General features: G+C 46.6%; 9 non-coding genes across 9 annotated transcripts; all 9 read left to right on the top strand.

The window, feature by feature from the left end:
* Nucleotides 1-1,400: 1,400 nt before the first annotated feature.
* On the top strand, nt 1,401-1,482 carry TRNAS-UGA (transfer RNA serine (anticodon UGA)). Its single transcript has one exon. It is a non-coding gene; the product is annotated as a tRNA-Ser (tRNA).
* Nucleotides 1,483-7,318: 5,836 nt separating this feature from the next.
* Nucleotides 7,319-7,400, top strand: TRNAS-UGA (transfer RNA serine (anticodon UGA)). Its single transcript has one exon. It is a non-coding gene; the product is annotated as a tRNA-Ser (tRNA).
* Nucleotides 7,401-7,943: 543 nt separating this feature from the next.
* Nucleotides 7,944-8,025, top strand: TRNAS-UGA (transfer RNA serine (anticodon UGA)). Its single transcript has one exon. It is a non-coding gene; the product is annotated as a tRNA-Ser (tRNA).
* Nucleotides 8,026-8,568: 543 nt separating this feature from the next.
* Nucleotides 8,569-8,650, top strand: TRNAS-CGA (transfer RNA serine (anticodon CGA)). Its single transcript has one exon. It is a non-coding gene; the product is annotated as a tRNA-Ser (tRNA).
* Nucleotides 8,651-10,442: 1,792 nt separating this feature from the next.
* Nucleotides 10,443-10,524, top strand: TRNAS-UGA (transfer RNA serine (anticodon UGA)). Its single transcript has one exon. It is a non-coding gene; the product is annotated as a tRNA-Ser (tRNA).
* Nucleotides 10,525-11,068: 544 nt separating this feature from the next.
* On the top strand, nt 11,069-11,150 carry TRNAS-CGA (transfer RNA serine (anticodon CGA)). Its single transcript has one exon. It is a non-coding gene; the product is annotated as a tRNA-Ser (tRNA).
* Nucleotides 11,151-12,317: 1,167 nt separating this feature from the next.
* On the top strand, nt 12,318-12,399 carry TRNAS-UGA (transfer RNA serine (anticodon UGA)). Its single transcript has one exon. It is a non-coding gene; the product is annotated as a tRNA-Ser (tRNA).
* Nucleotides 12,400-12,942: 543 nt separating this feature from the next.
* Nucleotides 12,943-13,024, top strand: TRNAS-UGA (transfer RNA serine (anticodon UGA)). Its single transcript has one exon. It is a non-coding gene; the product is annotated as a tRNA-Ser (tRNA).
* Nucleotides 13,025-14,084: 1,060 nt separating this feature from the next.
* Nucleotides 14,085-14,166, top strand: TRNAS-CGA (transfer RNA serine (anticodon CGA)). Its single transcript has one exon. It is a non-coding gene; the product is annotated as a tRNA-Ser (tRNA).
* The last annotated feature ends 385 nt before the right edge of the window (nt 14,167-14,551 follow it).

The following is a 14,551-nucleotide window of genomic DNA, read 5'->3' as shown; positions in this document are numbered from 1 at the left end:
TGCATGTTGCTATTTTTATTAATTGTATGAAAGCATGCAAAATAAGTGAGGACAACAGGGCACTGCTGGTACGTGCCCCGTCCTTCTGTTACTTTATTTTTTGGTCTCGGCCTGACATGAGCAGAGTATGGCTCGTATACGACAACAGTGACATCATACTCATGCAGCTGCGATGGCGTTGGACTCGAAATCCAATGGGGTTTCCCTGCGCAGGTTCGAATCCTGCTTGCAGCGTAGTGTGATTTTGCATGAACACCATTTGGTTTAGTTAAGGAAATGTTCACTTCTTGTTCGCAATCCTCATCAAGTCACAGAGTTAAATGGAAAAAACTCAAACTAGATGTAAACATTGAGACAATTTCCACACCCAGGAAGTGTTTTAGAGAGCTGGTGGCTCAGAAGGGTTTGTAGTCTGGACCTGTCCTGCCTGATCTAGACAAGTCATGAAAAGAGTACTTTTTTTTATGATGCATGTCTTGTTTAGGCTTTTGGACTCTTTCTTAGTATACTTAAGGGCCTGTTACCACCGCCGTAATATAGGGAAAAGTGGGTAGAAACATACAGTGATTGATTACCACTCATCTGTGCCCTTTCACTCACTTTGAGTGATGCATATTGCTATTTTTATTAATTGTATGAAAGTATGCGAAATAATGAAGGACAACAGGGCACTGCTGGTATGTGCCCCGTCCTTCCGTTACTTTATTTTTTAGGTCTCGACCTGACATGAGTAGCGCATGGCTCGTATACGACAACAGTGACATCATACTCACGCAGCTGCGATGGCCGAGTGGTTAAGGCGTTGGACTTGAAATCCAATGGGGTTTCTCCGCGTAGGTTGGAATCCTGCTTGCAGCGGCATGAGATTTTGCATGAACACAATTTGGTTTAGTTAAGTAAATGTTCACTTCTCATTACGCAATCCTCATCAAGTCACAGAGTTAAACTGCAAAAACTCATACTAGATGTAAACATTGAGACAATTTCCACACTCAGGAAGTGTTTTAGAGAGCAGGTGTCTCGGAAGGGTTCGTAGTCTGGACCTGTCCTGCCTGATCTAGACAAGTCATGAAAAGAGTACTTTTTTTATGAAGCGTGTCTTGTTTAAGCTTTTGGACTCTTTCTGAGTACACTTAAGGGCCCGTTGCCGCCGCCGTAATATAGGGAAACGAGGATAGAAATGTGCAGTGATTGATTACCGCTCATCGGTGCCCTGTCACTCACTTTGAGTGATGCGTATTGCTATTTTTATTAATTGTATCAAAGCATGCAAAATAAGTGAGGACAACAGGGCACTGCTGGTACGTGCCCCGTCCTTCTGTTACTTTATTTTTTATGTCTCGGCCTGACGTGAGTAGTGCATGGCTCGTATACGACAACTGTGACACCATACTCACGCAGCTGCGATGGCCGAGTGGTTAAGGCGTTGGACTTGAAATCCAATGGGGTTTCCCCGCGTAGGTTTGAATCCTGCTTGCAGCGTCATGAGATTTTGCATGAACACCATTTGGTTTAGTTAAGTAAATGTTTACTTCTTGTTACGCAATCCTCATCAAGTCACAGAATTAAACGGCAAAAACTCAAACTAGATGTAAACATTGAAACAATTTCTACACCTAGGAAGTGTTTTAGAGAGCAGGTGGCTCGGAAGGGTTTGTAGTCTGGACCTATCCTGCCTGATCTAGACAAGTTACGAAATGAGTAATTTTTTTTATGAAGCGTGTCTTGTTTAGGCTTTTGGACTCTTTCTGAGTACACTTAAGGGCCCGTTGCCACCGCCGTAATATATGGAAACGAGGGTAGAAATGTGCAGTGATTGATTACCGCTCATCTGTGCCCTCGCTCCTCGCCTACAAGCTGAGTGGTCGCTCCCAGTGTCTCTTGCAGGCATCTGGTTTTACCGCGCTGCATTGCCACCACATTGATTTAAAGCGCCCCTCATTGGGTTCATATCGCCTGCTGCATTTACCTTTTATTAGCGCTGCCTTGTTTAAATTGTTTAACCTTTTGTTAGCGCTGCCTTGTTTAAATTGTTTACATTGATCTGTTACATTCCGCATACTGCATTCATAGCGCTGCCTTGCCTGAACTGCTTATTTGTATTATCCTCTTCCGCTGTGTTGGTTATTGCCGCTTTGCCTCACAAGCGCATTAATAGTTGTTTTTCACACCGCCTTCAGTCCTTTTAGCGCGTCTGACTGTAGCGCTACGCTGTGCCCCCCCCTCCGCCTCCATTTTGTTTGTTGTTGTCCTCGTGTGCCCGCCCCGCCTCCCAGCTGTGACGCCCTCCCACAGAATAGAAAGAGCGCTCCTCTCCTTACATTCGCCGTGACTCGCTCCTCGCCTACAAGCTGAGTGGTCGCTCCCAGTGTCTCTTGCAGGCATCTGGTTTTACCGCGCTGCATTGCCACCACATTGATTTAAAGCGTCCCTCATTGGGTTCATATCGCCTGCTGCATTTACCTTTTATTAGCGCTGCCTTGTTTAAATTGTTTAACCTTTTGTTAGCGCTGCCTTGTTTAAATTGTTTACATTGATCTGTTACATTCCGCATACTGCATTCATAGCGCTGCCTTGCCTGAACTGCTTATTTGTATTATCCTCTTCCGCTGTGTTGGTTATTGCCGCTTTGCCTCACGAGCGCATTAATAGTTGTTTTTCACACCGCCTTCAGTCCTTTTAGCGCGTCTGACTGTAGCGCTACGCTGTGCCCCCCCCTCCGCCTCCATTTTGTTTGTTGTTGTCCTCGTGTGCCCGCCCCGCCTCCCAGCTGTGACGCCCTCCCACAGAATAGAAAGAGCGCTCCTCTCCTTACATTCGCCGTGACTCGCTCCTCGCCTACAAGCTGAGTGGTCGCTCCCAGTGTCTCTTGCAGGCATCTGGTTTTACCGCGCTGCATTGCCACCACATTGATTTAAAGCGTCCCTCATTGGGTTCATATCGCCTGCTGCATTTACCTTTTATTAGCGCTGCCTTGTTTAAATTGTTTAACCTTTTGTTAGCGCTGCCTTGTTTAAATTGTTTACATTGATCTGTTACATTCCGCATACTGCATTCATAGCGCTGCCTTGCCTGAACTGCTTATTTGTATTATCCTCTTCCGCTGTGTTGGTTATTGCCGCTTTGCCTCACGAGCGCATTAATAGTTGTTTTTCACACCGCCTTCAGTCCTTTTAGCGCGTCTGACTGTAGCGCTACGCTGTGCCCCCCCCTCCGCCTCCATTTTGTTTGTTGTTGTCCTCGTGTGCCCGCCCCGCCTCCCAGCTGTGACGCCCTCGCCCCTCCCCCTCCACCATCCATATATGACAGTTCTTCCCGCGTGCAGCGTTCACGCGCAGCGACCGCGCCCAATCCGCGCCGAAGGTGCGCCAAAGGTAAGCCCGTCTACGCCCGTCCGCGCCTGGACCGCGCCCAGCGCCAGACCCCCTGCCCCTCGCGCTGCCCATCCCTCCCGCATTACCTACGATGCTGCCACCCTCCTAGCCCTTAACCCCGGTCGCGCCCCCAACTGCGTCCAAGCCGCTCCTGGTCGGACCCATGGCCCGTTCTCCTGCCTCTCCTGCAGATTCATCGGCACCAACAACATCTCCGCTGCGACCACAACACCGACTCCCGACCCCAACCACCTAGAATGCATCCTTCTCAACACCCGCTCGGTCCACAGGCACGCCATTGACCTTTGGAACCTACTAGACACCATCTCCCCTGACGTCGCCTTCCTAACGGAAACATGGATGAACGCTTCCTCCGCCCCTGACATCGCCATTGCCATACCTGATGGATACAAGATCACACACAAGGACCGCACTGACCATACAGGAGGTGGAATCGCTATCGTCCATAAGAAATCAATCCGCATCTCAACTAGCTCTGACGCCAACCTCGCCAACTCCGAACACCTTCACTTCCAGATCCACATCGACCCCAAGACCACACTCAGAGGCACCCTCCTCTACAGACCACCAGGACCCCGCGCAAAATTCAGCGAAGACATCACGGACTTCATCACCCCACACGCGCTCCCCTCCAAAGACTACATCCTTCTGGGAGACCTCAACTTCCACCTTGAAAAGAGCTACGACCACAACACCGCCACCCTCCTGGACAACCTAGCCAACCTCGGACTTAAACAATTGGTCACTTCCCCCACCCACATCGCAGGTCACACACTCGACCCCATCTTCACCTCCAGCAATCATGTCTCCTTCAGCCACACTACGGATCTCCTCTGGACCGACCACAGCTGCGTGCACTTCACCTACAACAAACCGAAACCCTTCGTCCACCTCCAACCAACTCTACAAAGAAACTGGAACAAAATCACCACGGAGCAGATCTCCACATCGCTCCTTCAAACTTCCCCTACCCTCTCTTCTAACGCCAACGAAGCCGCATCTAACCTCACCCTCTGGCTATCCAACACCGCCGACACCTTAGCACCAATGAAAAAACGTCAACACACACTTGGCATCAAGAAGGCCTCATGGTTCAACGATGACCTCAAGAAGTCCAAGAAACTGTGCCGCTCCCTTGAAAAGGCCTGGAAAAAAGACCCATCCACCATCAACAAGGACACCTTCAAAGGCGCCATCCGTACTCACCACCAACTGATCCGAAAAGCCAAGAAAACAGCATTCAAAAATCGACTTGACAACAACGCCCACAACAGCAAGGAACTTTTCAACATCGTCAAGGAATTTTCCAACCCCTCGGCCAACGCCAACGACATCTCCCCCTCTCAAACCCTCTGCGATTCCCTAGCCTCTTTCTTCCACAACAAGATTGCGGACATCCACAACAGCTTTGACAACCAACCCGGAAGCCAACCCACCCTACCTTCAGCTGACCATCTTCCCCCCGTTAACACCCTTAACGCCTGGAACCCTATCTCCACTGAGGACACCATCCGCCTGATGAATTCCATCCACTCTGGATCCCCCACAGACCCATGCCCTCACCACATCTTCAACAAAGCAGACTCCGTCATAGCTCCTCACCTCCGAGACGTCATCAATTGCTCCTTCAACTCCGCTACCTTCCCAGAAGACTGGAAACACGCTGAACTCACCGCCCTTCTGAAAAAACCAACAGCAGACCCCACCGAACTCAAAAACTACCGCCCCATCTCGCTTCTTCCATTCCCGGCCAAAGTCATCGAGAAAGCTGTCAACAACCAACTCGCCGCCTTCCTCGAAGCCAACAATTCACTCGACCCCTCACAATCGGGCTTCCGAGCCAAACACAGTACTGAGACCGCCCTCATCGCAGCAACAGACGACATCCGAACTTTACTGGACAATGGAGACACTGTCGCCCTCATCCTCCTCGACCTTTCTGCAGCCTTCGACACAGTCTGCCACAGCACCCTGTTACACCGCCTCAAAAACATCGGAATCCAAGGAAAGGCACTGGAATGGGTCACCTCGTTCCTCACCGGAATAACCCAGAGAGTCCGCCTCCCACCATTCAAGTCCGAGGCCTCTGAAATCATCTGCGGCGTACCACAAGGATCCTCACTCAGTCCCACCCTCTTCAACGTATACATGAGCCCCCTCGCGGCCATCGCCCGCCAACACAACCTCAACATCATCTCTTACGCGGATGACACTCAACTGATCCTATCTCTCACCAAGGACCCCAGCACCGCCAAAACTAATCTTCACGAAGGAATGAAAGAAGTCGCCGAATGGATGAAACAAAGCCGACTGAAACTGAATTCAGACAAAACAGAAGTCCTCATCTTAGGTAAATCCCCCTCTGCATGGGACAACTCCTGGTGGCCGGAAGCCCTCGGAAATGCACCCATCCCGACAGACCACGCACGGAACCTTGGCGTCATCCTGGATTCCTCACTATCAATGAACTGACAAGTCAGTGCCGTATCCTCTTCCTGCTTTAACATTCTTCGCATGCTCAGAAAAACATTTCGCTGGATCCCCACCGAAACAAGGAAAACAGTCACCCATGCTCTGGTCACGAGCCGACTGGACTACGGAAACACCCTCTACGCAGGCACCACCGCTAAACTCCAGAAGAAACTACAACGAATCCAAAACGCCTCAGCCATGCTCATATTAGACATCCCACGCAACGAACACATCTCTGGTCACCTTAAAGACCTCCACTGGCTACCCGTCAATAAGAGGATCACTTTCCGACTGCTCACCCACGCACACAAATCACTCTACGACATCGGACCAGATTGCCTCAACTCTCGACTGTCCTTCTACTCCCCCTCCCGCCAACTCCGCTCTTCCAGCCAAGCCCTCGCCACTGTACCTCGCATCAACAAAACTACCATGGGAGGCAGATCCTTCTCCTACCTGGCTGCCAAAACATGGAACTCACTCCCCGCTTACCTTCGCCTAACCCAGAATCACCTAGCGTTCAGAAAGCAGCTTAAAACGTGGATATTTGACAAATAATCCACCTCCCCCTCCTAAGCGCCTTGAAACCCTCTGGGTATGTAGTGCGCTATATAAATTTCTTGACTTGACTTGACTTGACTGTCACTCATTTTGAGTGATGCATATTGCTATTTTTATTAATTGTATGAAAGTATGCGAAATAAGTGAGGACAACAGGGCACTGCTGGTATGTGCCCCGTCCTTCCGTTACTTTATTTTTTAGGTCTCGACCTGACATGAGTAGCGCATGGCTCGTATACGACAACAGTGACATTATACTCACGCAGCTGCGATGGCCGAGGGATTAAGGCGTTGGACTTGAAATCCAATGGGGTTTCCCCACGTAGGTTCGAATCCTGCTTGCAGCGGCATGATATTTTGCATGAACACCATTTGGTTAAGTTAAGTAAATGTTCACTTCTCATTACGCAATCCTCATCAAGTCACATAGTTAAACTGCAAAAACTCATACTAGATGTAAACATTGAGACAATTTCCACACCCAGGAAGTGTTTTAGAGAGCAGGTGCCTCGGAAGGGTTCGTAGTCTGGACCTGTCCTACCTGATCTAGACAAGTCATGAAAAGAGTACTTTTTTTTATGAAGCGTGTCTTGTTTAAGCTTTTGGACTCTTTCTGAGTACACTTAAGGGCCCGTTGCCACCGCCGTAATATAGGGAAACAAGGATAGAAATGTGCAGTGATTGATTACCGCTCATCGGTGCCCTGTCACTCACTTTGAGTGATGCGTATTGCTATTTTTATTTATTGTATGAAAGCATGCAAAATAAGTGAGGACAACAGGGCACTGCTGGTACGTGCCCCGTCCTTCTGTTACTTTATTTTTTATGTCTCGGCCTGACATGAGTAGTGCATGGCTCGTATACGACAACTGTGACATCATACTCACGCAGCTGCGATGGCCGAGTGGTTAAGGCTTTGGACTTGAAATCCAATGGGGTTTCCCCGCGTAGGTTCGAATCCTGCTTGCAGCGTCATGAGATTTTGCATGAACACCATTTGGTTTAGTTAAGCAAATGTTTACTTCTTGTTACGCAATCCTCATCAAGTCACAGAGTTAAACGGCAAAAACTCAAACTAGATGTAATCATTGAAACAATTTCCACACCTAGGAAGTGTTTTAGAGAGCTGGTGGCTTGGAAGGGTTTGTAGTCTGGACCTGTCCTGCCTGATCTAGACGAGTCATGAAAAGAGTACTTTTTTTTATGAAGCGTGTCTTCTTTAAGCTTTTGGACTCTTTCTGAGTACACTTAAGGGCCCGTTGCCACCGCCGTAATATAGGGAAACGAGGATAGAAATGTGCAGTGATTGATTACCGCTCATCGGTGCCCTGTCACTCACTTTGAGTGATGCGTATTGCTATTTTTATTAATTGTATGAAAGTATGCGAAATAAGTGAGGACAACAGGGCACTGCTGGTATGTGCCCCGTCCTTCCGTTACTTTATTTTTTAGGTCTCGACCTGACATGAGTAGCGCAGGGCTCGTATACGACAACAGTGACATCATACTCACGCAGCTGCGATGGCCGAGTGGTTAAGGCGTTGGACTTGAAATCCAATGGGGTTTCCCCACGTAGGTTCGAAACCTGCTTGCAGCGGCATGAGATTTTGCATGAACACTATTTGGTTAAGTTAAGTTAATGTTCACTTCTCATTACGCAATCCTCATCAAGTCACAGAGTTAAACTGCAAAAACTCAAACTAGATGTAAACATTGAGACAATTTCCACACCCAGGAAGTGTTTTAGAGAGCAGGTGGCTCGGAAGGGTTCGTAGTCTGGACCTGTCCTACCTGATCTAGACAAGTCATGAAAAGAGTACTTTTTTTTATGAAGCGCGTCTTGTTTAAGCTTTTGGACTCTTTCTGAGTACACTTAAGGGCACGTTGCCACCGCCGTAATATAGGGAAACGAGGATAGAAATGTGCAGTGATTGATTACCGCTCATCGGTGCCCTGTCACTCACTTTGAGTGATGCGTATTGCTATTTTTATTAATTGTATGAAAGCATGCCAAATAAGCGAGGACAACAGGGCACTGCTGGTACGTGCCCCGTCCTTCCGTTACTTTATTTTTTTGGTCTCCGCCTGACATGAGCAGAGCATGGCTCGTATACGACAACAGTGACATCATACTCATGCAGCTGCGATGGCCGAGTGGTTAAGGCGTTGGACTCGAAATCCAATGGGGTTTCCCTGCGCAGGTTCGAATCCTGCTTGCAGCGTAGTATGATTTTGCATGAACACCATTTGGTTTAGTTAAGGAAATGTTCACTTCTCGTTACGCAATCCTCATCAAGTCACAGAGTTAAATGGCAAAAACTCAAACTAGATGTAAACATTAAAACAATTTCCACACCTAGGAAGTGTTTTAGAGAGCAGGTGGCTCGGAAGGGTTTGTAGTCTGGACCTATCCTGCCTGATCTAGACAAGTTACGAAATGAGTAATTTTTTTTATGAAGCGTGTCTTGTTTAGGCTTTTGGACTCTTTCTGAGTACACTTAAGGGCCCGTTGCCACCGCCGTAATATATAGAAACGAGGGTAGAAATGTGCAGTGATTGATTACCGCTCATCTGTGCCCTGTCACTCATTTTGAGTGATGCATATTGCTATTTTTATTAATTGTATGAAAGCATGCGAAATAAGTGAGGACAACAGGGCACTGCTGGTATGTGCCCCGTCCTTCCGTTACTTTATTTTTTAGGTCTCGACCTGACATGAGTAGCGCATGGCTCGTATACGACAACAGTGACATCATACTTACGCAGCTGCGATGCCCGAGTGGTTAAGGCGTTGGACTTGAAATCCAATGGGGTTTCTCCGCGTAGGTTTGAATCCTGCTTGCAGCGGCATGAGATTTTGCATGAACACAATTTGGTTTAGTTAAGTAAATGTTCACTTCTCATTACGCAATCCTCATCAAGTCACAGAGTTAAACTGCAAAAACTCATACTAGATGTAAACATTGAGACAATTTCCACACTCAGGAAGTGTTTTAGAGAGCAGGTGGCTCGGAAGGGTTCGTAGTCTGGACCTGTCCTGCCTGATCTAGACAAGTCATGAAAAGAGTACTTTTTTTATGAAGCGTGTCTTGTTTAAGCTTTTGGACTCTTTCTGAGTACACTTAAGGGCCCGTTGCCACCGCCGTAATATAGGGAAACGAGGATAGAAATGTGCAGTGATTGATTACCGCTCATCGGTGCCCTGTCACTCACTTTGAGTGATGCGTATTGCTATTTTTATTAATTGTATGAAAGCATGCCAAATAAGTGAGGACAACAGGGCACTGCTGGTACGTGTCCCGTCCTTCTGTTACTTTATTTTTTATGTCTCGGCCTGACGTGAATAGTGCATGGCTCGTATACGACAACTGTGACATCATACTCACGCTGCTGCGATGGCCGAGTGGTTAAGGCGTTGGACTTGAAATCCAATGGGGTTTCCCCGCGTAGATTCGAATCCTGCTTGTAGCGTCATGAGATTTTGCATGAACACCATTTGGTTTAGTTAAGTAAATGTTTACTTCTTGTTACGCAATCCTCATCAAGTCACAGAGTTAAATGGCAAAAACTCAAACTAGATGTAAACATTGAGACAATTTCCACACCCAGGAAGTGTTTTAGAGAGCAGGTGGCTCGGAAGGGTTCGTAGTCTGGACCTGTCCTGCCTGATCTAGACAAGTCATGAAAAGAGTACTTTTTTTTATGAAGCGTGTCTTGTTTAAGCTTTTGGACTCTTTCTGAGTACACTTAAGGGCCCGTTGCCACCGCCGTAATATAGGGAAACGAGGATAGAAATGTGCAGTGATTGATTACCGCTCATCGGTGCCCTGTCACTCACTTTGAGTGATGCGTATTGCTATTTTTATTAATTGTATGAAAGCATGCCAAATAAGTGAGGACAACAGGGCACTGCTGGTACGTGTCCCGTCCTTCTGTTACTTTATTTTTTATGTCTCGGCCTGACGTGAGTAGTGCATGGCTCGTATACGACAACTGTGACATCATACTCACGCAGCTGCGATGGCCGAGTGGTTAAGGCGTTGGACTTGAAATCCAATGGGGTTTCCCCGCGTAGGTTCGAATCCTGCTTGCAGCGTCATGAGATTTTGCATGAACACCATTTGGTTTAGTTAAGTAAATGTTTACTTCTTGTTACGCAATCCTCATCAAGTCACAGAGTTAAACGGCAAAAACTCAAACTAGATGTAAACATTGAAACAATTTCCACACCTAGGAAGTGTTTTAGAGAGCAGGTGCCTCGGAAGGGTTTGTAGTCTGGACCTATCCTGCCTGATCTAGACAAGTTACGAAATGAGTAATTTTTTTTTATGAAGCGTGTCTTGTTTAGGCTTTTGGACTCTTTCCGAGTACACTTAAGGGCCCGTTGCCACCGCCGTAATATATGGAAATGAGGGTAGAAATGTGCAGTGATTGATTACCGCTCATCGGTGCCCTGTCACTCACTTTGAGTGATGTGTATTGCTATTTTTATTAATTGTATGAAAGCATGCCAAATAAGCGAGGACAACAGGGCACTGCTGGTACGTGCCCCGTCCTTCCGTTACTTTATTTTTTTGGTCTCCGCCTGACATGAGCAGAGCATGGCTCGTATACGACAACAGTGACATCATACTCATGCAGCTGCGATGGCCGAGTGGTTAAGGCGTTGGACTCGAAATCCAATGGGGTTTCCCTGCGCAGGTTCGAATCCTGCTTGCAGCGTAGTATGATTTTGCATGAACACCATTTGGTTTAGTTAAGGAAATGTTCACTTCTCGTTACGCAATCCTCATCAAGTCACAGAGTTAAATGGCAAAAACTCAAACTAGATGTAAACATTAAAACAATTTCCACACCTAGGAAGTGTTTTAGAGAGCAGGTGGCTCGGAAGGGTTTGTAGTCTGGACCTATCCTGCCTGATCTAGACAAGTTACGAAATGAGTAATTTTTTTTATGAAGTGTGTCTTGTTTAGGCTTTTGGACTCTTTCTGAGTACACTTAAGGGCCCGTTGCCACCGCCGTAATATATAGAAACGAGGGTAGAAATGTGCAGTGATTGATTACCGCTCATCTGTGCCCTGTCACTCATTTTGAGTGATGCATATTGCTATTTTTATTAATTGTATGAAGGTATGCGAAATAAGTGAGGACAACAGGGCACTGCTGGTATGTGCCCCGTCCTTCCGTTACTTTATTTTTTAGGTCTCGACCTGACATGAGTAGCGCATGGCTCGTATAAGACAACAGTGACATCATACTCACGCAGCTGCGATGGCCGAGTGGTTAAGGCGTTGGACTTGAAATCCAATGGGGTTTCTCCGCGTAGGTTTGAATCCTGCTTGCAGCGGCATGAGATTTTGCATGAACACAATTTGGTTTAGTTAAGTAAATGTTCACTTCTCATTACGCAATCCTCATCAAGTCACAGAGTTAAACTGCAAAAACTCATACTAGATGTAAACATTGAGACAATTTCCACACTCAGGAAGTGTTTTAGAGAGCAGGTGGCTCGGAAGGGTTTGTAGTCTGGACCTGTCCTGCCTGATCTAGACAAGTCATGAAAAGAGTACTTTTTTTATGAAGCGTGTCTTGTTTAAGCTTTTGGACTCTTTCTGAGTACACTTAAGGGCCCGTTGCCGCCGCCGTAATATAGGGAAACGAGGATAGAAATGTGCAGTGATTGATTACCGCTCATCGGTGCCCTGTCACTCACTTTGAGTGATGCGTATTGCTATTTTTATTAATTGTATGAAAGTATGCGAAATAAGTGAGGACAACAGGGCACTGCTGGTATGTGCCCCGTCCTTCCGTTACTTTATTTTTTAGGTCTCGACCTAACATGAGTAGCGCAGGGCTCGTATACGACAACAGTGACATCATACTCACGCAGCTGCGATGGCCGAGTGGTTAAGGCGTTGGACTTGAAATCCAATGGGGTTTCCCCACGTAGGTTCGAAACCTGCTTGCAGCGGCATGAGATTTTGCATGAACACTATTTGGTTAAGTTAAGTTAATGTTCACTTCCCATTACGCAATCCTCATCAAGTCACAGAGTTAAACTGCAAAAACTCAAACTAGATGTAAACATTGAGACAATTTCCACACCCAGGAAGTGTTTTAGAGAGCAGGTGGCTCGGAAGGGTTCGTAGTCTGGACCTGTCCTACCTGATCTAGACAAGTCATGAAAAGAGTACTTTTTTTTATGAAGCGCGTCTTGTTTAAGCTTTTGGACTCTTTCTGAGTACACTTAAGGGCACGTTGCCACCGCCGTAATATAGGGAAACGAGGATAGAAATGTGCAGTGATTGATTACCGCTCATCGGTGCCCTGTCACTCACTTTGAGTGATGCGTATTGCTATTTTTATTAATTGTATGAAAGCATGCAAAATAAGTGAGGACAACAGGGCACTGCTGGTACGTGCCCCGTCCTTCTGTTACTTTATTTTTTATGTCTCGGCCTGACGTGAGCAGTGCATGGCTAGTATACGACAACTGTGACATCATGCTAATGCAGCTGCGATGGCCGAGTGGTTAAGGCGTTGGACTTGAAATCCAATGGGGTTTCCCCACGTAGGTTCGAAACCTGCTTGCAGCGGCATGAGATTTTGCATGAACACTATTTGGTTAGGTTAAGTTAATGTTCACTTCTCATTACGCAATCCTCATCAAGTCACAGAGTTAAACTGCAAAAACTCAAACTAGATGTAAACATTGAGACAATTTCCACACCCAGGAAGTGTTTTGGACTCTTTCCTAGTACACTTAAGGGCACGTTGCCACCGCCGTAATATAGGGAAACGAGGATAGAAATGTGCAGTGATTGATTACCGCTCATCGGTGCCCTGTCACTCACTTTGAGTGATGCGTATTGCCATTTTTATTAATTGTATGAAAGCATGCAAAATAAGTGAGGACAACAGGGCACTGCTGGTACGTGCCCCGTCCTTCTGTTACTTTATTTTTTATGTCTCGGCCTGACGTGAGTAGTGCATGGCTAGTATACGACAACTGTGACATCATACTCACGCAGCTGCGATGGCCGAGTGGTTAAGGCGTTGGACTTGAAATCCAATGGGGTTTCTCCGCGTAAGTTCGAATTCTGCTTGCAGCGTCAAGAGATTTTGCATGAACACCATTTGGTTTAGTTAACTAAATGTTTACTTCTTGTTACGCAACCCTCATCAAGTCACAGAGTTAAACGGCAAAAACTCAAACTAGATGTAAACATTGAGACAATTTCCACACCCAGGAAGTGTTTTAGAGAGCAGGTGCCTCGGAAGGGTTCGTAGTCTGGACCTGTCCTGCATGATCTAGACAAGTCATGAAAAGAGTAATTATTTTTTTATGAAGCGTGTCTTGTTTAGGCTTTTGGACTCTTTCTGACTACACTTAAGGGCCCGTTACCACCGCCGTAATATAGGGAAAAGAGGGTAGAAATGCGCAATGAATGATTACCACTCATCTGTGCCTTTTCACTCACTTTGAGTGATGCATGTTGCTATTTTTATTAATTGTATGAAAGCATGCAAAATAAGTGAGGACAACAGGGCACTGCTGGTACGTGCCCCGTCCTTCTGTTACTTTATTTTTTGGTCTCGGCCTGACATGAGCAGAGTATGGCTCGTATACGACAACAGTGACATCATACTCATGCAGCTGCGATGGCCGAGTGGTTAAGGAGTTGGACTCGAAATCCAATGGGGTTTCCCTGCGCAGGTTCGAATCCTGCTTGCAGCGTAGTGTGATTTTGCATGAACACCATTTGGTTTAGTTAAGGAAATGTTCACTTCTTGTTCACAATCCTCATCAAGTTACAGAGTTAAATGGAAAAAACTCAAACTAGATGTAAACATTGAGACAATTTCCACACCCAGGAAGTGTTTTAGAGAGCTGGTGGCTCAGAAGGGTTTGTAGTCTGGACCTGTCCTGCCTGATCTAGACAAGTCATGAAAAGAGTACTTTTTTTTATGATGCATGTCTTGTTTAGGCTTTTGGATTCTTTCTTAGTACACTTAAGGGCCTGTTACCACCGCCGTAATATAGGGAAAAGTGGGTAGAAACATGCAGTGATTGATTACCACTCATCTGTGCCCTTTCACTCACTTTGAGTGATGCATGTTGC

This window comes from Lissotriton vulgaris, chromosome 11 (genome assembly GCF_964263255.1).
Source record: "Lissotriton vulgaris chromosome 11, aLisVul1.2, whole genome shotgun sequence".
Lineage (NCBI taxonomy): Eukaryota > Metazoa > Chordata > Amphibia > Caudata > Salamandridae > Lissotriton > Lissotriton vulgaris.
Note: the sequence above shows the minus strand (reverse complement) of the source record. Positions and strands in the feature narration are given on the sequence as shown.